Source organism: Amblyomma mixtum, chromosome 2 (assembly GCF_055824585.1).
Source record: "Amblyomma mixtum isolate Tamu chromosome 2, ASM5582458v1, whole genome shotgun sequence".
NCBI lineage: Eukaryota > Metazoa > Arthropoda > Arachnida > Ixodida > Ixodidae > Amblyomma > Amblyomma mixtum.
In genome coordinates this window covers 193,323,251-193,345,217 of record NC_143013.1, presented here as the reverse complement: position 1 = coordinate 193,345,217, position 21,967 = coordinate 193,323,251, and the positions used below count along the sequence as shown (strand labels likewise).

Below are 21,967 nucleotides of genomic sequence, written 5' to 3'. Positions count from 1 at the left end.
CAGAGCAGTCTGCCCGCGTCTGCTCATCCCCGAGCTGGCTCTGCACGACGTTTGACATCGGATTCGACAGCTCCCTCCCGAAATTGAGGAAGGCGGGAGAGAAACCAGTTGAGCGATTCTCAGCTGTTCGGATGGCGAACGCAAACTCGCTCAAATGGTCTGCCCAATCCTTTTGACACTCGGCAAAGGCCGCAAGCATTGGCTTGAGCGTTCGTTGATTCGCTCGGTCAAATTGGACTGGGGGTGGTAGGGTGAAGTGGTGTAGTGCTCGATTCCGAGGGAACGGCACGTGTTACCGAACACCCGAGCGGTGAAATAGGACGCATTGTGCGTGATCAGTCTTTCCGGAAAGCCGAACCGACAGAACACTTCCTGGAGTTTATCCAGCACCGCTCGTGCTGACACTTTCCGAAGGGGGTACAACTCAACACATTTGGAAAAGTGGTGAGCGACTACCATCAGGTAAATGAACCCCTGCTTGCTCCTGGGGAAAGGCCCCATCAAATCGCAGGTGGCCATCTGCCACGGACGCACACTGTCAATTGGTTTCATCATTCCAGGCGGCTTGCCGCCCCGTGACTTCACAGCTTGACAGACATGGCAGGAACGGCAATAGCGGAAAATGTCACGCTTCATGCCGGGCCACGTCACCGATTGACTCAGTTTTTCAAAAACTTTGGAGCCACTCAGATGACCGGCCAGTGGTTCGTCATGAGAGAATCTCAACAGTGCGCCTCTCAGACTTTTGGGGATAACCACCTTGAACGGGTCGATGGACTCGTCGTCGGTGGCTATGTACTTCAGCACGAGCCCGTCATTGTCCAGCAAATATCAATCCCCGGGTTTCGCCGCGACACACGCTGGCTTCTGCCCCCCTGCGCCCGCTACAATACCAGTAGCGTCACGGCGCTCCGTCTCCCTGAGACCGTCGCTCACCTCGCGACAAAAGGGGTCATTTTGCTGGGCTTTCAGTAGCTCTTTACGGCTGAAAACGATTCCAGTCATTCCAGAGGAGAGCCTGGTCTCGTCCCCACTCAGGTTTGCAGCCAAAATTGCCTCTCGTCCGCTTTGCGAAGCGCTGCTTGCCTGGTTAGTGGAATGGGTTAACCCGTTTGCGGGTTCTCCCTCCTTGCCGCCCGGCGGCTCGTCCGCTGTTTCGCCCCCTCCGCTTACCGGCGTCAAGGCGCCGCTGGCGAGTGGGGCACGGTATAGCGCGTCAGCTACCACGTTCGCGCTCCCCTTTCGATACTGCACGGAAAAGTCGTAATGCTGTATCAGGAGAGCCCAGCGCGCCAGCCGACCCGCAGGCTCGCGGAGCCGCATCAGCCAACTGAGCGCACTGTGGTCTGTCTGCACCACGAATTGCGTTCCATCAAGGTAGACGTCAAATTTGCGCAGTGCAAACACGATGGCGAGGCACTCCTTCTCGGTCACGGAGTAATTCCTCTCCGAGGGCAGCAAGGAGCGGCTGGCAAAGGCCAGCAGTTGCAGCACGCCATTGAATTACTGTAGGAGAACTGCTCCTAAACCCAGATCGCTCGCGTCAGTCTGGACTACGAACTGTCTGGTCAGGTCGGGTAGCCTGAGCTGCGCTGTCTCGGCAATGGCACTAGACAGGAGGCGAAAGGATCGATCTTGCTCGGGTCCCCATCGCCACGCTGCAGTCTTTCCCAAGAGCTTGGTCAAGGGTGCCTGCACACGGGCACAGGACGGGATGAACGACCGATAAAAATTAGCCATTCCCAGAAAACGGCGGAGGCCGCGTACGTCCTTGGGCGCGGGAAATTCGAGTATGGCTCGAAGTTTCTCCGCAATAGGCTCAATGGAGCCCTCGCCCAGCGTGAACCCTAGTAACTGAACCCGGGTCCGCGCTATTTGGGCTTTCGCAGGATTCAAAGTCATCCCAGCAGCCCGTACCCTCTCGAGCACGTCGGCAATGTGGCTTAAGTGCTCATCGAAGGTTCGTGAATAAATCACGATATCGTCCAGGTAGCACATGGCGTGGGACCATTTCGCTTCCCCCAGGACGCGGTCCATGAGCCTCTGAAAAGTCGCAGGACCATTGAAGAGACCAAAGGGCATACGAGTGAACTCAAACAGCCCTCTGTGGCACGTGATCGCGGTCTTAGACCGGTCAGTGTCAGCCATCTGGACCTGTAGGTAACCTTTGGAGGCATCTAGCGTGGAAAAGTACCGCGCGCTGGCCAGGTTTCCTACGATTGAGCTGATCGTCGGGAGCGGATAGGCATCCTTGCGAGTCAGCGCATTCAGACGGCGATAATCCACACACAAACGGTGGCTGCCATCTTTCTTAGGCACCAACACCACCGGAGACACCCAGGCGCTGGACGAGCGACGGATAATGTCCGCCGACAGCATCTAATCCAGCAACCCATCAATCGCCTGCCTTTTCGCCAGACTGACGGGTCTAGGGTTGCACTTCAAAGGAAGCGCGTCTCCAGTGTGGATCTTGTGGCTCACTAAAGTGGTACAGCCAGGTTGATCCGTGTAGAGCTCATCGCACTGACGCAATAGCGCTGTCAAACGAGCCTTCTGTGTGTCATCCAATGTTACCACACAGGCGGCCAGCGGATGTGGTGCCTGGTCGTGCCGTGCCGCTCGGTCCCAAAGGGGAGGCTGAACGACGGAACGCTCGACACAAGGGCGTGGCTTTGTCCGCTGAGCGTGGCACTCTCCGAACGCCTTCAGTACGCAGGCAGATACTGACGCCGGTGGGCTAATGAACGGCTTAAGCTGGGAAAATGGTCCGTCGCGATAGCCGCCATTCGCAATGTCCACCACGATCCCGGTTTTCAGGACAAAGTCCCTTCCGAGAATCATGGGCACACTGAGCCCTGGGAGATGGATGAAGCGCGTGCGTCTCGTCCGCTTCCCCCACCTGACAGTCAGCCTCGCGGCGTCAGCCGAATGGGCCACGCCTTTCGCAAGGTTGAATGCCGTACGGTAGTCCCGCAAGCGCACAGAGTGCTTTTGCAAGTGGGACAACACCTCTTCACTGAACAAGGAAGCGCTGGCTCCCGTATCCAGTAACGCCGAACATTCGCGGCCAGCAATGGTGACCGGAATAAACGGCGCGTGCGCATTAGCAAGGCAGCTTGTTCTGTACGCAGAGGAAATTAGCAGAGATTTGGCCGATGGACCCTTTACGACGGACCCCCGCCGCCGGTTCCCTGCCTCGCAGGAGGCCTGGCTACGATGGATTCTCTTGCTAGTGGCCCCTCTCTTGACAGCGGAAACAGCGCACACCGCCGCGAGCTTGGTCGCGGGACAATGACACCTCTCCTTGCCTGGGTCCGCCCGCTGTACGACCAAAGGGTCGGCCGAGTCGGGTTTCCCCCTCCGCTGTGCGTTGGAGCGCTTGGCGCCCCGCAGCACGCGCTGCAGAAAACGGTGCAGCGCAGGCTGCCAGTCTCCCGTACGAGTAGGGATCGAGAGCTCTGTCGCTCAACTCCCATGCATCGTTTTGCCCGCTGACAGCTGCAAAGGCAGGTTGTGCGGGTGGTCGCCGGTTGGGTAAGGGCAAGGCCCCTCTCCATGCACAGCGTGGCTCAAGGGCCTCGCTTGCCGGCGGTGGCGGACGATAGGCGCGCGCGGCGAGAATGTCGCCTTGAATGCGCCTTGCCTCGGCAGACAGCTCCTCCAAATCTCGGAATCGGCCGCCTCGCAGGTAAGCCGAAAAGGTCGGATGTGCCTGCCTGATCGTCCTTTCGACACGCTCCTCGTTCGAGGCTCTGGGCTCGGCGATTGAGAAAAGGTCTTCCATCGCACGAACACACTCTTGCAGCGACTCATCCGGAGCCTGAGTACGGAGCTCCAGCTCTCGCCGCATCCTACGCTCGTAGTCAGCGGGCAGGAATTCGCGCAGGAATGCTGCATGGAACTCCTCAAGAGTCGCTGCCCCGTGGCCGGAAAGCCGATGCCACCGAGCTGCCGTGTCAGTCAGCGCTGCGGGGATGATGTGTGCAAGCACCACCTGCTCAGTGAGACCCATAGTTATCTGATAATGGGGGAGGGACTCAAGGAAATCCCGGGCACTGAGTAGGTCATCATAACCGCGGTATGTTGGTATGGGCAACTTGACCGCGGGGTGAGACAACTTCGGCGTTGCCAAAAGTGTCCCAACAGCTCCTGACAGAGACTGGATCATCTGGGCAGCACTGGCTAGCTTCGCCTGCGCCCCGGCCTTAGTAAAGGTTTCGGCGGGCTGCACGAACGAGGGAGGCAAGGCTCCTAGTTCGATGAGCGGCGTGGTTTCCAGAGGGAACCGGGCCAGCGCCTCGCCGTTCCCAGAGCAGAATTGACTGCTCGCGGGGCACGGCTGCTGCTGTTCGAAACTGCCGGTTGCGGCAGGGTGACACGAACTGCTTTCGCACCGAGCGGAAAGCGTGCACAGCTGAGGCATGTGACCAGCGGATGCACCGCAGGGTGCTTCCGATACAGCTCCAATGGGAGCCGCGTGGTCGACATTTTGGGTTGTGTCGCCGTAAACCCCAATGGGGGCCGCGGCCAACCACGGTGTCTGGCTATTCGAAGGAACAGCAGCCAGCGGATCAAACGACGCTACAACTCCGTAGGGAGCCGACATGTAGCTGCCGAGTGCCCCGCTGGGGGTGGTAGACATGGTGCGCAAGCGTGATCGGCAAGGCGACCTGCTCGGCTAATGTTCCATCAAAGGCGTAAGCGCCAATGACTGAGCACGTTGGGCGCCAGTTGTGGGTTTCTACGTGGACACAGGCCACCACCCATCGCGGGTTCGAGCTTCGCGCGAGCCAAGGGCCCCGATCAGCGGTCAGCACACACACACTGGGACACCGATGCGGTGCACTCAGCCTCCGCTGGGAGGAGAGCGATTCGCCGCAAAGAAATAGGCCTCCAAGATCACGAAGGAGACGTTTATTCACGACGTCCTCTAGCTGATACACACACACACTCAATAGTCACCCCGTCCCGGGGGCGCGCGAGGAGCAAGGCTCCGCTGCGCGCACGAAGCGACTCGAGTAATGCGCGGCGCTAGCACGCCGCTGCAGGAGAATGTCCCCGCGGCAGTGCTGTGATCTCTCTCTCGTGTCGACCGTTGGGCCGGTTGCGAGAGAGAGTGGGCAAAAAACGCAATGTACGCCTGTCGGAGGTCGCTGGAGCCCGCTGGACAGGCTCGAGCCGCTGCAGGTCAGAGGACACGTGCGGGCGAGCTCGAGTATGCACTGGTCCGAATGACAAAGGCCGGCACGGACAAAACAGGAGCGTACGCACCTTACGCTGTCTCCGAGGGATCTCTCTGTACACGACAGGCTGCCGGCCTGCCTTGGTCAGCGATGCACAGGCTGTGTGTTAAGGTGGGGGTAGGCTGCAAAGGGGAAGGAGGAAAGAACTTTTATTTAATGCAAAGTGTTGGCGCCTTCCTGCCTGAGTGAAGCCCTCTGCGCAGGGCCTCATTTGCCACCGCGATCCTGCAGGCCCGCCGTCACATGTTCATGGGCTTTAAAGAAAATCAGGAGGAGAATCTCTTTAGAAAAAGCAAAAACCTCACATTTGTAAACTGATATTTCTAAAAAATACAGGGGCACTTTGACTGTCTAAAGTGCATAGAGGCGAAAGCGTTTTCCGCACCACTATGACTGCTTCTGTGGCACTGGTGGCGTCACATGTAATTGAGTACTAATTACTAAGTGATGACAGATCATTAATTAATGGTTAATTACTGATTAATGCCTGAAGACTAATTAAATGCTAATTAATGACGCTTAAGCTTCGCCTTTAGGAGTGGAACGCGACAGCGTGGTGTAGCGCTGCCAGGGAGTCCATGGAAAGCCACCACCCGTTTGGCGCGATACCGTGCCGTTTGAACGCAACGCTTTTTGAGGAAAGGAATTGGCGCAGTAATTATCTGTCATCTCGGTGGACACCTGAACCGCACCGTATAGGAAGGGAGGAAGTGGGAGTGAAAGAAGAAAGACAAAGATGGCCCATAATGAAGAAAATGAGAATTGTATTTGAGGAAAGGAAATTACGCAGTAACTGTCTCACATATATCGGTGAGCACCCGTCAAAATTCAGGGGGGGGGGTGCACTTTTTTGACCTATAGTGCGGTCACAGATTTGTGGTTCAGATGTTAAGCTTCGCCTCTAAGAGTGGAACGCGACAGCGTCCTGCAGCGCTGCCAGGGAGTCCATAGAACACCATTGCCCATTCGGTTCTAGGCCTCGCTCGTCGGGAAATTGTTTTTTGAGGAAAGGAAATGTATCTGTCTCTCATATCTCGGTGGACACCTAAACCTCGCCGGAAGGGAAGGGAGGAGGAGAGCAGTGAGCGAAGACACCGTATTCACTAGACGCGCCTTTGTTTATTCCAAACCATCGAGATGATCTTCGTGATATTGTTTTCCCAGAGCCCATGTACAGGGCCTTGTACAGTGGAGGCCCGGGAGGGGATGTTTTAAAAAGGGTGAAGAAAATGCAGGTGCGACCAGGAGTAAAGACTTTCTTTTTTAAGTTACACACCGGGACTACCAGTTAAAAAGTTTCTAGAGGGAAAGGATTTCTTTTTACCGTGGGGATCGAACTGCTTAATTTGTAAACAGCCTGAAACAATAGACCATGTTTTTTTGCATTGCTGGGAAGGAGTTTATTTTTGGGACGTGTTACAAAGGTCCATAAAGAAAGAGCTACCACTTGACGCGCACGGAATTCGCTATTTAAGCACTGATAATGAGGATGGGACACCTTTTGATCTCATAATGCTCTTGGGCCTCCACTGTATATGGCGTTCCAGAATGGCAGGCTACCATTGTGACAAAGACGCACGACCGGCCCGAATTTATTTTCGGGAAAGCATGGACTGGTTTCTTGCAATCCAAAAAGCAGCTGCGGAGCCTCCCGAGTGGCTCTCAAGACTAGAGCCGTTGTGTATGTTGCGGGAATTTTAAGCTGACGAAATCAGTCTCGTGCTGGCTGACCGCGACAGTGCTGTATGTATATAGCGTTATGTGTATTTTTGTTGTGCAATGTCATGAGCCAAAGCCAGGCAATAAAGAAAAAAAAGAGCTGGCATGGCGGAGTGGTTAGCATCCTCGTGTCGCACTCTGGAGACCGGGGTTCGATTCCCGAACTCGACCAATTTCCTACTAGGTTTTATTTATTTATCTGGCCTGACTATAAAAGCTAATTAGGCTAATTGAGTAATTAAGCAATTAACTAATCTCAGTCCCACTTATTTGGAGCATCAATATATGATCCCTTCAATTGGTTGCATGGTTACTAGCCAAAGTACAATTGGCCCCGTTTGAAATTGGCGCGCTGTGACGTCACGACCGTTGCGACCAACTGAAAAGCGTGAGATTTCTGTCGACAACTAGTGCTTACAACGATGAGACATTAAAGGCTTTCGCTTTAATATAAGGTTAGAAAGCTTCTTATAGGAGATTGTGGGTTTCTACGTGGACACAGGCCACCACCCACCGCGGGTTCGAGCTTCGCGCGAGCCAAGGGCCCCGATCAGCCGTCACCACACACACACTTTGACACCGATGCGGTGCACTCAACCTCCGCTAGGAGGACAGCGATTCGCCCCAAAGAAATAGGCCTCCAAGTTCACCAAGGAGACGTTTATTCACGACGTCCTCTAGCTGATACACACACACTCAATAGTGACCCCGTCCCGGGGGCGCGCGAGGAGCAAGGCTCCGCTGCGCGCACGAAGCGACTCGAGTAATGCGCGCCGCTAGCACGCCGCTGCAGGAGAATGTCCCCGCGGCAGTGCTGTGATCTCTCTCTCGTGTCGACCATTGGGCCAGTTGCGAGAGAGAGTGGGCAAACAACGCAATGTAAGCCTGTCGGAGGTCGCTGGACCCCGCTGGACAGGCTCGAGCCGCTGCAGTTGAGAGGACACGTGCGGGCGAGCTCGAGTATGCACTGGTCCGAACGGCAAAGACCGGCAGGGAAAAACAGTAGCGTACGCACCTTACGCTGTCTCCGAGGGATCTCTCTCTGGGCCCCGCTCGGACGGTCGCGCGGTGCGCGGCCGCCAAAGCGGGTCCCGAAATCCCGCCAAAAGGCACCAATGGCAAAGGCCGTTTGGGAGCCGGGGAGGAGCTGTGGCCAAATGACAGTGATTAGTCACTTAGCCGCCTCCCCACCGCCTGAGGCGGGAGGAAGGGAAAGAGGAGAAACAACGCGGGAAGCCGGCACAGCCGCGCAAAGACAACGGCGTAAAGCCAGGATTCCCAGAAGGGTCTGGACTCATTTTACAAGATAAGGTAAAACAAACTGTGCATTAAGAACAAATGCTACAGTTATAACCCTGCTAGTGACTGCGTTTTCATGGAGTCTACTCTTCGGGCATCAGCAACTTTTCTTGACAGTAACTCAAGTCACGTTATCACTGATTCGTCATGCGCTGAGCAGACTGATCGATTGTCTCCTTCGCTACTCCACAATCTGCAGTCTAATCACAGCCTCTGGCTTGACCTACGCGCCGTAGGGCTGCGCGAGGGACAGTGGACCGGTGTCCGATGCTGGCAACTCGCTTTCTTTTCTTTTTTCCAACATAAGAAGCCTACTACCCTAGCGCGATGAGCTTAATCCTGTCATTGATTCGTGTGAGGCTGAAGTCTTACTAACCGAAACGTGCCTTTCTTCCAAGATAGCGGACATTGAACTATCTGACTGTAGAAAACGCTATAACATGTTCAGATATGACAGAATTGAGAGATCTGGTGGAGGTGTTTTAATAGCCGTCGCAGATAACTTTGTAGCATCGACTATTAATATTCCAACAAGCCTGGAACTGGTTTGGGTGCAACTTAGTGTACGTTTTAAGAGAATGATTTTGGGTATATGTTACCGTCCCCCGTCCTCGAGCCCAACATTCCTTGGCGAATTGCATAATGCCCTAACCGTGATTGTACAAATTGTACAATTTCTGAATACACCTATTGTCTTAGCTGGCGACTTTAACTACCCTAGTATCGTGTGGACTAATACATCACCTTATCTCAGCTCTTTCTCTAGAGTGTAAATTTTTTTTATCGATTGGTATGGATTTCAACCGTTCCCAGTTAGTCTCTAAACCTACTTTAGCTACTTTATCCGCATCGAATGTTTTAGATCTTGTTCTAACTGACGTCCCTCACCTGATCTCTTCGATTTTTTTAGCTACCTGGTCTCAGTGATCATTCTTTGCTGCCTTTTGATGTACAAATTCCTGTGCGTATCCGAGTTAGTTAGACTAAACACATTAGAGGTTACAAACGGGATGACTTTAAAGCTATTATCAGCCAACTAGCTTGTTTTTTGAAAGATTACTTACCAGGCTTTTCACAGCGTTCTCCTTGCACAAACTGGGATTTGTTTCAGGATATTGTTGAACATCTCATTGACGCTTTTGTGCCATTGAGATCTTTGATGTGCGACATGGAATCACCCTGGTGTAATAATGTTTTAAAAAGACGCTCCAATAAAAAGAAGTGCTTGTTCCGCTCTGCGAAGTTGTTGAATATTAAACAACGATGGGATGCCTACTTTTCCGCAGCTGCAGAGTACAAAGCTGCGCTAAAAAACGCAAAAGACACATTTTTTAACCACCGTCTGCCTGGTGTGATGGTAAATAATCCTAAACAATTTTGAAATGTAGTTAACAAGAAAGACCCTTCCACAATACTACTTACTACTTCTGATGGTGGTGCCTTTCCTCCATACGAATGTGCTTCTGTTCTAAACAATATATTTGCTGCGGCATTTTCTAGTAATGTTTCTCTTGTTCATCGCGTGTGCCCTCTTTTTGATAGTCTTCCTATGGATCCAGTTATTTTCGACGCGTCAGGCATCCAGTGCATCATAGAAAATCTTAAGGGTTCCTCTTCCTGCGGTGCTGACAACATTAATTCGAAGTTTTTAATTAATACAAGGCATTATCGTTCCATAATTCTTACTGAATTGTTTGAACAGTGTCTTGGAACAGGCTGTATTCCCAATTATTGGAAAATTGCGAAGGTCATTCCACTGCATAAGTCCAGAAATAAACATTCTCCCGATAACTTTCGACCTATATCGGACACTAGTATTGCGTGCAAGATCATGGAGCACATTATATATTCTCATATGATCTCTTTTTTATAATCTAACTCCTTTTTCAGCATTTCCGAGCAAGGTTTTCGTAAATCTTTTTCATGCCAAACTCAGCTAATAAGTTTCACACATGACCTTCATTGTATCCTTGACCACGGGTCCCAGGCAGACTGCATATTTTTGGGCTTCTCGAAAGCGTTTGACACAGTTTCGCATGAGCTTCTCTTCCCTAAATTAAGCAATCTTAATATAGGCCCTAATGTCCTTGTATGGCTACAATGCTTTGTCTCTAACCGTTCACAATTCGTAACAGCGAACAATATAAACTCGCCTTCTTTGCCTGTGTATTCCGGCGGGGCTCAGGGGTCTGTTCTTGGGCCCTTCCTCTTTCTCATCTATATGTATGACTTACCGGCTAACAATTCTTCTTCAATTAATCTTTTTGGCGATGATTGTGTTGTTTACCGCGAAATTAAAGATGGTAATGATGTCTCTTGTCTTCAATCCGACATTAACAGGGTCCTTAAATAGTGTTTTATTTGGAGCATGCAACATTTAAGTGTTGGTCAAATGTTTAGGGGAATCCCCCAATGTGGAGTAAATTTCTATTAAGGGAGTAATTAGTCATTGGCATCCACCCAAGCACAGCCATACGGCTACAAAGGAAAGCTTTCCTTTGTAGCCGTATGGCTGCGCTTGGGTGGACGCCAATGAGTAATTACTCCCTTATTACAAACATTTAAGTGTAAACACGTACGCATTTCTCGTCTCTCTAATGCCCCTTCTACTTATCGCATTAACAATGTGTCTCTCTAAACCGTGTCATCTTGTAAATAACTGGGTGTTTACATTTCTTGTAACCTGTCTTGCAAAACTCACGTTGAATACACAATAAATAACGCTGATCGCATGCTTCGGTACCTCCGCAGAAATTTCTCACGTTCACCTAGTTCAATAAAATTATTACCTTATAAAACATTGGTACGGTTCAACTTAGATTATGCTGAGTCTGTCTGGAGCCCTGGCATCAAGTCACTCGGTTCAGGTTTTGAAGCTGTGCAGAACCGCGCATGCAGTTTTATTCTAATTATCACCGAAAAAGCAGTGTAACTGCCATGAAATCAGGTTTGTCCCTACCACTTCTTTCCCACCGCAGATCAGTAGCTTCACTGTGTCTTTTTCGCAAAATTTACCACAACAGCTTTCTCAAACATAAGTTACTGTCAAGAACATGTTACATATAAGCACGCGTTGATCACCGTCACAAAGATGGAATCCCATCTTGCCACACCAAATATTTTCATGACTCATTCATACCCCGAACTTTTGACAGCTGGAATCCCCTTCCCCAAGACATCGTAGGTATTTCTGATAATATTGCATTTCATAAAGTCCTTAATGTTTCTTTCTGAGTATGTGTGTGTTTATTACTGTATAAAAATTGCCGTTCACTGTCTACACACTCTTTTAATGTATCCTCACTGCATTTCTAATCTCATTGCCTTCCTGTGTCTCCACTTTGTTATGTATTCCTGGTTTGGTTTTGTTTTCTCTCCTCCTTGTTATTGCTGTTAGGCTGATTTTTTTATGTACCCCCACCCCTCTCTGTAATGCCTTCGGGCCCTGAGGGTACAATAAATAAATAAATATATATGACAACGGCTTCGACGATGCCCCATTTGACGGCAAACGATGCTAAATACAAATTACTACTTTATTGACATTTCTGTTCTCGTAATAGAACCAATAAACAGAAAGAATATAAAGAAAATTTCAGAAAGATTTCCGAACGGTTTTTTACATTATGAATAAAAATTCTCTTCTAAGTTGACACAAAAGAAGTCACATTACGTATACGATGATCACCTAAAAGGCTGCGATAAATGCTCTCTAACGGCTTCCGACACTTAATGATCAAGCCACTTGCCTTAAACATCCTTAAACAGGCCTTTTAAGAAAAAGAAAAGGGAGTTGGAAGAACAAACAGTTTGCCATGGTCTCAGAAGAGCTCTCCTGCTCTGTCCTGCATGTTACCACCACCGTCCTAGTATCCACACTTGGTGGCTGCCATCTGGTGTCCAAGACTACAACCAACAACAAGATGGGTAAAATGCCTGCGGTTCTTCTATTTTTCTCAGACAAGTGCAGCTGCCTCAGGTATAAGGCAAAGCTGCGCATATGCAATGAGAGAAGACATAGTTGAGAGGTCCGCGTTAATTTAAGTAAAGGTAGGGACCACACAGGGGCAAAAGTGGCAGAGGGGCTGGTTGCCTATATAGTGTTAGCTAGTAATGCGTTCCAGGGCGTCTGCTCTTCTGCAGGCCCCTTGCAGAAAGCGTCTTCTGCAGAGAGTCATTGGAAGTAGATTCCGGGGAAGAAAATGTTTTGAACGTGCTGCAATAACGGCCATGGCCATCAGTTGGTCAAGCTTCTGGCTTGCAATAAACATGGCGTTTGTGGCTGCTTGTTGTAGATGGACTGGCTTTGGAGGTTTGAAGATTAGGTGAGCTTGTGCTGATAGAAACCAATCTTCACCTAGTATAAGGGGAAGCACGTTGTTCTCAAAAGCAGCAGTCTTCAAAACACCTAAAAGAGGATCGTTGGTTATCTTTAGAGGGGCTGCTCCAATGGCAACCACAGTACTGCCTCCAACAACAGCTACGGGAGGCCAAGCCCAAGAGGCCATCATGCCTGTTGGAAGGAGAGCATTTTCTGAAAGCGACAGAGGACACGCTGACAGCTCTGCTGAAACGCCGTTCTGTCTTGCATATGTTAGAAAAGAAGCTAATTCTACAGTTACTGAGACGTTTACGCGAATTACAATTTGGAAGCGCCTGCATGTTCATAAGATGTCGCGTGTGTAAATGCGGCGCCGCCCCTAAGCAACCCAGCTAAGAGAATAAGCAGCAGCGGTTAAGGGAACGTGAGTCGAATGATGCTTTCACAGTAGCTAAACGGAAGAAGTTGAGGTAGCAATTAGGTGGCAGTATGGTAGCACCTAGTAGATCGTAGCTCTAACAATTGACGCGATTTGGTCATTAGGAAGAATGTGTTCAAACACACCAGTAACCATGTTATCATAGCAGAGCAGGGCAGCATGAAAAACACATCATGCTAGCGCACATAAGCGCGTTTAGCCTATTTACCCAAATTTACTGGCATATTTTTGTTTTCAATTTTGGAGCCTACAGGTACTGGCGACGTGTTGGTGATAGGCTTAAGGCAATGATACAGATTATTCTAAAGCAGATCGTAATCAAGCACTTCATAATTATCATCAGCCTGACTCTGCCTACTGGAGGGCAAACGCTTCTCCCATATCTTTCCAATTAACCCGGTCCAGTGACAACTACGGCCATCTTAGCCTCGCAAACTTCTTAAACTTGCAGGCCCAACTTTCTGCCGCCACCTGCTATGCTTGCCTTCTCTTAGAATCTGACCTGTTACCTTAAGGTACCATCCTTTATCTTGCCTTTGCGCGTTTTTGCTTCATGACTCCGACCGGTCGCGTTTGTTCCAGGATCCATTGATCATGTCATTATCGTTTTAGATCTTTCACTGACTTGCGTGAATTTAAGTTGAATCTTATTCGCTACCCTCCATGTTTCTTCGCCATAGTTGAGTGCCGGAACTTACGAAGCCAACTCCATTAAAACCGTTTATTTGAAAGCGCTGCTATCTTATCGCAGTTGCTATTCGCCTTAAACCGCGAGCAATTACTTACCAGTCTCGTAGATTCACAGGTATCCGGGCTTCCCTCTAGCTGAATAAACATTTTGATCCGCTCTTCTTGCTTCAAAATGTTTATTCAGCTAGAGGGAAGTCGTACCTCAAACAAGTAGGACTCAATTGTTCTGCAGAGAAATCGGAAGCGCTCTTCCTCGGCCCACAAAAGAGACAAAGAAAGCCCCATGAACATGGGATAACGCTAACGGTAAACGGGGACAAAATACCCTCAGTGGAGATGATTAGAGTACTGGGTCTTAGGACACAGACAAACGGTAAGAACACCGAAACTATACGAAAACTCGAATCGAGTGTAGGCCAGACGTGTAGGCTACTCAAAAGAATAGCAAATAAACACGCGGGAATGAAGGAGACGAACCTCTTAAGACTTGTTCAATCATTTGTAATCAGCAGAATCACATACGTGGCACCATACCTACGGCTAGCCAAAGCAGAAAAAAACAAGATTGAAATCCTAATTAGGAAAGGCGTCCAAACCGCCCTTGGCCTACCCCCGTACACATCCACCCAGAAAATTCTGAACATGGGGATTTCAAACACACTAGACGAGCTCATTGAGGCTACCAGAGTAGCGCAACAACATCGACTCCTACGCAGCCATTCGGGGCTAAAAATACTAGAAAAGCTAGGCTTCGAACCTCGAGCGCGGCTCAAACACACGGAGAATATCCCAACAGACATAAGGAATAAAATCAGAATCCCACCACACCCAAGGAATATGCATCCGGTACACCATGAGGGTAGGCGAAAGGACAGAGCGAAAGCTCTGCAGAAAAAAATTAGCCAATGGACAGGACGTGGTTTTAGACGGACGCGGCGGAATATGAAGGCAGAACGGGTTTCGTAGCCCTAGCGACCAGGGAGGGCGGAGACCGAGTCTCCTGCTGCAGGACCCAACAGAGAGATGCAACAGCGGCTGAGGAGGTAGCCATTGCGCCGGCTTTAACTCAACGCAATGTCAGGGTGATTATAACAGATTCAAGATCGGCTATCCGTAACTACAACGCAGGCAGGGTATCTGTCGAAGCAGTCAAAATTCTGACTGCCGGCCCGACACCGGCAGAACCAATTAACCTTGTTTGGACTCCGGCCCACGAGGGCCTCAGGGGAAACGAGACAGCGCACGCATTGGCCCGAGGACTCACACACCGGGACCCCAATGCGGTCTCGTCGAGCAGAGAGCCCCTTCAGAGGGACGAGGAGCTGAACACGTACCAAGATATTCTAAGCCATTACAGATTAGGAAGACAGACACTACCTGGAGGATGCAAGGGCCTCAGCAAAAAGGTAGAGGTCTTATGGAGAAAGTTACAGGCGGGAGTTTTTCCGAACCCACTCGCACTAAGCAGATGGCATCCGGCGATCCAAGACCCAAGGTGTAAACAGTGTAATGAAATAGCAGACATGATCCACATGGTGTGGACATGCCCTAGCCACAACGAACCAGACAGGAATATAGAGTCCTGGGAGGTTTTAATGGCCAGCCAAAAAGAAGAAGATCAAAAAGAAGTCACCCGTCTGGCCCTGGACACCGCTGAATCCCAAGGGATCCCAGCCTGCTGAAAGGGGAGGAAGATGACGGCGGTCAAGACTCGTCTTTTTCGCCCTCTGATTCCAACGTTACTAGATTACCTCTTTCAATTTGCAAACTCCGCCGGGATGCGGCGGCGAAACGCGACCCCCTTCGGTTCCCACTCGCGAGGTGGCGCTTCCGACGCCATTGGCCCGGTCGCGTCGTAACGGAGCCAGCGCCCGGCGTTAACCAACGGCGTTAACAGCAATAAATTCCGCTTAAGGGGAGCTCTTTCGACGATAGCGAGCAAACACTATTTCGATTGTGCAAATAGAATATCGTTTGAGCCACTAGAGCGATGCCACATGGACGAGATTTCGCTGAGATGCCCGCTCGCGTCGTCACGGAGCCAGCGCGCGGCGTTAACCAGCGGCGTTAACAGCTATCAATTCCGCTTAAGGGGAGATATTTCCGAGATAGCGAGTAAACACTATTTCGGTTGTGCAAATAGAATATCGTTTGAGCCACTAGAGCGATGCCACATGGACGAGATTTCGCTGAGATGCCCGCTCGCGTCGTCACGGAGCCAGCGCGCGGCGTTAACCAAAGGCGTTAACAGCAATCAATTCCGTTTAAGGGGAGCTATTTACGAGATAGCGAGCAATCAATGCTTCGAATGTGCAAATATAATATCGTTTGCGCCACTAGAGCGATGCCACATGGACGAGATTTCGCTGAGATGCCCACATAGTGCTACGCGGGACAACTAAACATTCACTTGTGTAGATTAATCGCGTTCCTGTTCTTTACGTCTTTGCGGTTTCGTTTGTTCCAGAGCACTCAAGGCTAAGATGCGCGTTATTTAAATGCAAGGTACCGAACTACTTCAGTGAAAGCTGGCCGTTTTTAAGGCTATAAAACGAGAAAAACGACGATGACAAAAGTCAAACTAAAAACGATTTATTGAATCGATACACCAAACATGAACTGAGAATCTCTTTTCAAAAGACAGTTACAGTCAAACTGAAAACAATTTATTGAATCAATGCACCAAACATGAACTGGGAGCCAGTTTTCAAGAGCCAGAATTACAAGAGACGCGCTTTTTTGTTTGCTACAGCCACCTTTTCCTTGCATTCTAATTTATGGTTAAAATATCGCGAGAAAAAGTGCATTCTTGTCACAATGTCAAAGCTAGCGTTTTCGCGCTGGCTTTGACAAGTACTTGGGGCAATTAGGAAAAATTCGCGGCACAGCATCTTCCTTAAGAGCCCACTTCTCACGCGGTATGAAAATTACATCACCATGAACTTTATGCGCGAAGTCTTTCACGATATCCTCCCCGTGAAAGTGCAGGTCGCAAACTGCGCAAGAGCTGGTCAGCTCCTTATCCAACATGGGTATAGCCCGTCGCCGCCGTTTAAGCCGCACATCGTCAGCGGCCGGCTTAAAAAAATGCCTTTTTTCGGCCTAGGATTTCGTAGAATCGTAGCCACTTCGGCAACCAGTCACAAAGCAACGAGGCACGTTTTCTCACATTTAGGAACCGTCACAAGCTGACACGACATACACACACTTACGATGATCAACGATGATGAAATACAGTCGGTCAATATTTGGAAAACATGTTCCTGCCTTGAATTTGAAGCGGACAAGTCAAGCTGCGTCGCACGATCCGCAAAGCACGCAGGTCGATCGAGCGCACGGACGCTACACGTTGGACGCTCCTGTGATAAGTTGCAGCGGAAGCACACATCGGGGCACAAGCTGCGTCGACAGATATCGCTGAGACTCACAGGGAAAGCGATCACTACGCAACACAGTTCAAGGCAACAAGGAAACAGCCAGCAGCCTGCGTTGACTTCGCACTGACCGGCACCGCCGTCCCGCCGTCAGACCGGTCAAATGGCGACGAGCGCGCCCCCGCTCGGCGGTACAGCGAAGGGTGACACCCGCGGCGTCGGAGTTTGCAAACTGAAAGAGGTAATCTAGTAACGTTGCTCTGATTCCTTGACGGGTGCAAATAAAGTTATTTCATCATCTAGCTGAATGTCAAATTATAATTTTTGTGTACTGACGATGTCGACCTCTCTATTAGAAAATAAATAAGGGTATTCGATTGGACTGATGCGGAAAAAATGCAATGGCGCCCATCTTTCGTTCTCCAGTTCATTCCAGTTTTGATTCCATTCCATTTATTATTCAACTCAAATTCTGAGTCCATTGACTCTCTCTCCCCAACCTATTCCAATTCTAAATCTAATTCAGTTATGATTACGAAACTAGGCAAAGTGAGACACATTAATAGATCGCGGCGAGTCCTACTACAACCGACGCAAAGGGGCAACGTTTAAGCAAAGCCACACAGCAAAGGCCGGTGGGCATTTCAACCAGCATCACCGTTGGCAACTGCGAGACCGAGTTTGCTCTTCCCGAGCGATGAAAGAGGAAGCACCTCTCGCAAGCCTCATTTTTGCAGAGATTGTCCTTCAGCAGGCTGCATATTTTGTATGTACACCTGGCGTTGTCCTGGTAATTATCGTTTTTATTGAGTGATTCTTCTTCAGACGTCTCCCTCCTCTACTCCCAAAGTAACGAGGGGGAAAGAGTACGGTTGACAGGTGGCAGGTACAGAGAGGCACATTCCCCTAAACACCACCTCACAAGGCCTCGTAGAGACTTCGGCGCCTGTGGACATTTTTCGCCTTCATGACTCTCTTAATGCTGCCGCATTTAAAGGGAGTTCGCGCGGGGCATTTCAGTAACTGGTCCGTTCTGAGTGTTCAGGCTGGGCTATTTGATAAATAAAAGGCGTCTTGGTTAGGCCTCTTGGATAAAAAGCCAAGTTAATTCGGTTGCGTGGCTGGAACTCCGAACTCGGTGTTCCCAAAGTTATGGTTCGTAATAGAGGTTCTAAATGAGATTCTGAAATCTTGATTTGAAGTGACAGGTGCTGGCTGGATTGGTCGGAAGAACTGCGTACTTGCACACGCAAATGCTTACAACATATGAACCCGGCAGCGCGAAGGGCCAGGTGCGCCCTGGAGTTCCCTGTTCGTCTGTGTCGTTAGCCGTGACCAAAAAATCCACGAAGAATCTCCATCGGAGCAACCTAGGCGGGAGGAGGGCCACGTAGATCACTTGACGCTAGGACGCCCTCAGCCCACGCCCAGAGTTTTGAGAAAACTGTCACCGCGGCAGCTGGTAGTTAAATTAAATGTTGGTCGCGAGAGGTACCTAGCGACGAGTAACCTGTGTCTCTCAAGCCCCCCAGGTGGCAGCACCCGTCATCGCATGGGAGTGGCATGTGCCTTAGCTGCTGCACTCCCGAGCCAGAAGTAGTATGATGACTTCCATTCATCTATAAATTCCTCAGTAATGAATATTATTCCACCTAGGCTATCACGCCATACCCTTAAGGCGCAGCTTAAGTGCCCTCTCCTGTTTTGTTCTTGGTCGCGTAACCTATATACGGACTGACAGTGCTGCATTGCGAGAGGAAGGAGGCACAAGTACCGTATAGCAGTTTTGCGACCTTTGTGTGGTGCTCTTAATAGGAGCCGCTTACTGCAAAAAGTTGGTTTCAATCTATAGCTTCTGATATAAAGGCCTTGAGCACTTGTTTGTCCAGTACCTTCTCTCATAATTTTTCACTTTTAAAGATGACAAGTTCGCCTTTAGCGGGAGCTGCGCTTATTAAGTAGCTAAGTTTTCATACGCAATTCCTGTTTGCCCGAATTAATCTTGGTCGTGAGGGTGCTATGCTTTGTTGTCTTAATTAATGTTGTTGCTAACATAGTCTATTTCTTGAATGGTCCTTGACCCAACGACACCTGTAGAGCCTTTTCAGAGGGCAGATGACAAAGAGATTGATTGAGCCATTACTTTCTGCCACCAAGGATCAGGAGCTTTAACAAGGTCCTCTTAAAACCGGTGCAATAAAGCGCCTTCAGCATAATTTGCTTCGCGCACAAAGAAGGAATAGAAAGCTTGGCACAACTATGAACACCATACAACAAAAGAAGCTAGGCAGGTGACAGCGCGGATGGTCTAATTCTTCGTATTTTCAACGACAGCTACAAAAGCCTAAGAACTTAATGGTCACAATACCTGAAATCAATTTTGATTTACGTCTCTGCTGTTTGATTGTCATCCACTCTAGGGGGTTGCTTTTTAGTCTCTTTAAAGACATATTCCCTGATAACGTGACCTTCCGCATGTACAGAGGCAATTTGAGAGCAGAGTCTAGTATAACAGGAAGCAAGCAACAGTGAAATACTGCAGTGGTAAGTAACATGGAGCTAAGCGGAAGGATGAGAAACAACAAATTATGAGACCATGAACATTAGTGAGCAACTTCTGTTTTTATGCTTTAATGGCAGCGAACTAATGATTTCATATCTTTTCCATGGGGATGACCATCGCTTAGTTTGGTTTGTTGCGGTATTGGGGTTTAACGTCCCAAAGCGACTCAAGCTATGAGCGACGCCGTAGTGAAGACTCCAGAAATTTCCACCACCTGGGGTTCTTTGACGTGCACTGTCATCGCACAGTACTCGGGACTCTAGAATTTCGCCTCCATCGATATTCAGCTGCTGCCGGAATCGAACCCGCGTCTTTCGGGCCAGCAGCCGAGCGGCGTAACCACTGAGCCACCGCGGCGGGCGGGGATGAGCACTGCCATGTTCCTACAGACGGGCAATCGTTACGGTCCTTGTCCGCTTGCCTATTTGTGAATTTCGGCCGACAGTTATCCCTACACATTACTTCAGCTTTTTCTGAGAGCATAAAGCAAGCTCACTGACTTTGTGTGGTGTGCTGAAAGCTGCATTTATAGAGAATATCAGAGACCTTGTTAAATTAGCAAATAAAGCTTGGCTATATTAATAAAGTGCCTGTTGCACAAGTTTTTTTATCGTTTCTATAACCAGCAGCACACCAGCAGTCAGCTCTTCAAACATCATGTAGTTAGTGCCTTTGAACTTTTTTTAGATCTAAAAAAGTGATGGTTTTGTCGTCACGAACAAAAACATATTTATTGAACGCAGGGAATATCACATAATACTCCCCAACCTCGAGAAAAATAAGCTGCCTTGCTTTCGCTTTCTCATCGCCTTCACTTTTTTAAAGTTTTGACTGGATGACTTTAACGGATACTGTCATAGTTGCACCACCGTTCTCAGGCATCATTTACCAACTCGTCCCACAACCTGTTATCGTGATTATTTAAATGATCCCCTTGAAAATTATCATCTATCTGTACTCATCAAGATATTCTTCCTAACACCTTCCATGGAAACGGAGCCATACATCTGTAAGATAGAGCTCACTGATTGGTCGCTATTTAGAGAAAAGCACGAATAAATGGACAAGTAGGAGCAAGCGAAGTTATGTGAAACGAAGGGTTTATTATGTATATAATATTTGCAACAATGGAACATATCTCTGAAATATCTGTCTATTTTTTTCACTGGAGAAACGCAAGCTATGACGGACAACAAATGTGACTTGGCGAATAAACAGTGAGCCTAAGCATACGACTTCTTCCGAGGTTCTTCGGGCTTCTTCGGGCACAGCACAGAAGGCGCTGACTTTTAAAAGGCCTATAGCTGTGGTACAATACATGAACCGAAACGATCAGAAATTCGCACGGTAAAAGCACGTTTCCTAAGTAAAATATTTGACGTCGTCAAAGAAAATGTTCCCACAGATACGAAAATTAAAAGAAGCGTATTCTCTTAATTTTTGAATTCTTGTCAGCACCCAGCCTTATAAGAGCACGCCATCTCATCAAATGTCCATTTCGCTTCAGATTCTTGTTGTGCCAACTATACAGGTTCTGTTGCACCGAAAAAAGCGTTGAAGGCTCCCAAGACTTCCCTCAGGAGCAGGTAATAATGACGACTAAAACGGGAAAATCACTATAGGAGAACTACACAAAGCTCTGCCTGCCGCTGAAAAGACACCACCAGAATCATATAAATGCATTTTGCAATGATTGCGCACCTCTCCACGGCAGCCGTAGAGCCACTCCTGAAATTCATTATCAAAATTTGGGTGGCAGGAAAAATGTCTGAAGCACGGAAAAAATTCATAATAGTGCCCTTCCTAAAAATTGGAAAGCGACAATGAAGTCCTAATAGCTACAGACCAAGAGCGCGTACTGCTGCTGTGTAAAATTATTTCAAATATTTTAAGTGCCCACCTAATGACTTTATGCCGCCGGAATCAGTGTGGTTTTTAAAAAGCATTAATGACATGCCGCCGCGGTGGCTCAGCGGTTATGGTGCTCGGCTGCTGACCCAAAAGACGCGGGTTCGATCCCGGCCGCGGCGGCTAGAATTTCTTTGGAGGAGAAATTCTAGAGGCCCGTGTACTGTGCGATGTCAGTGCACGTTAAAGAACCCCAGGTGGTCAAAAATTTCCGGAGCCCTCCACTACGGCGTCTCTCATAGCCTTAGTCGCTTTGGGACGTTAAACCCCATAAACCAAACCAAACCATTAATGACATAGGATGTCTAGTTTACGTTGAAATTATGGTCCGGGAGGAATACTAAGCCGCCTGGAGTTTCGCGTTACTCGGTAGCCTAGGAGACCTAAACGTTGCGGGCTGGTACTTTAAAA

At 49.2% G+C, this 21,967-nt stretch overlaps 1 pseudogene; it reads right to left on the bottom strand.

Annotated features, from left to right (window-relative positions):
• Positions 1-3,164: 3,164 nt before the first annotated feature.
• The window catches only part of LOC149361955 (uncharacterized), a 46,106-nt pseudogene continuing 27,303 nt past the window's right edge, over positions 3,165-21,967 (bottom strand).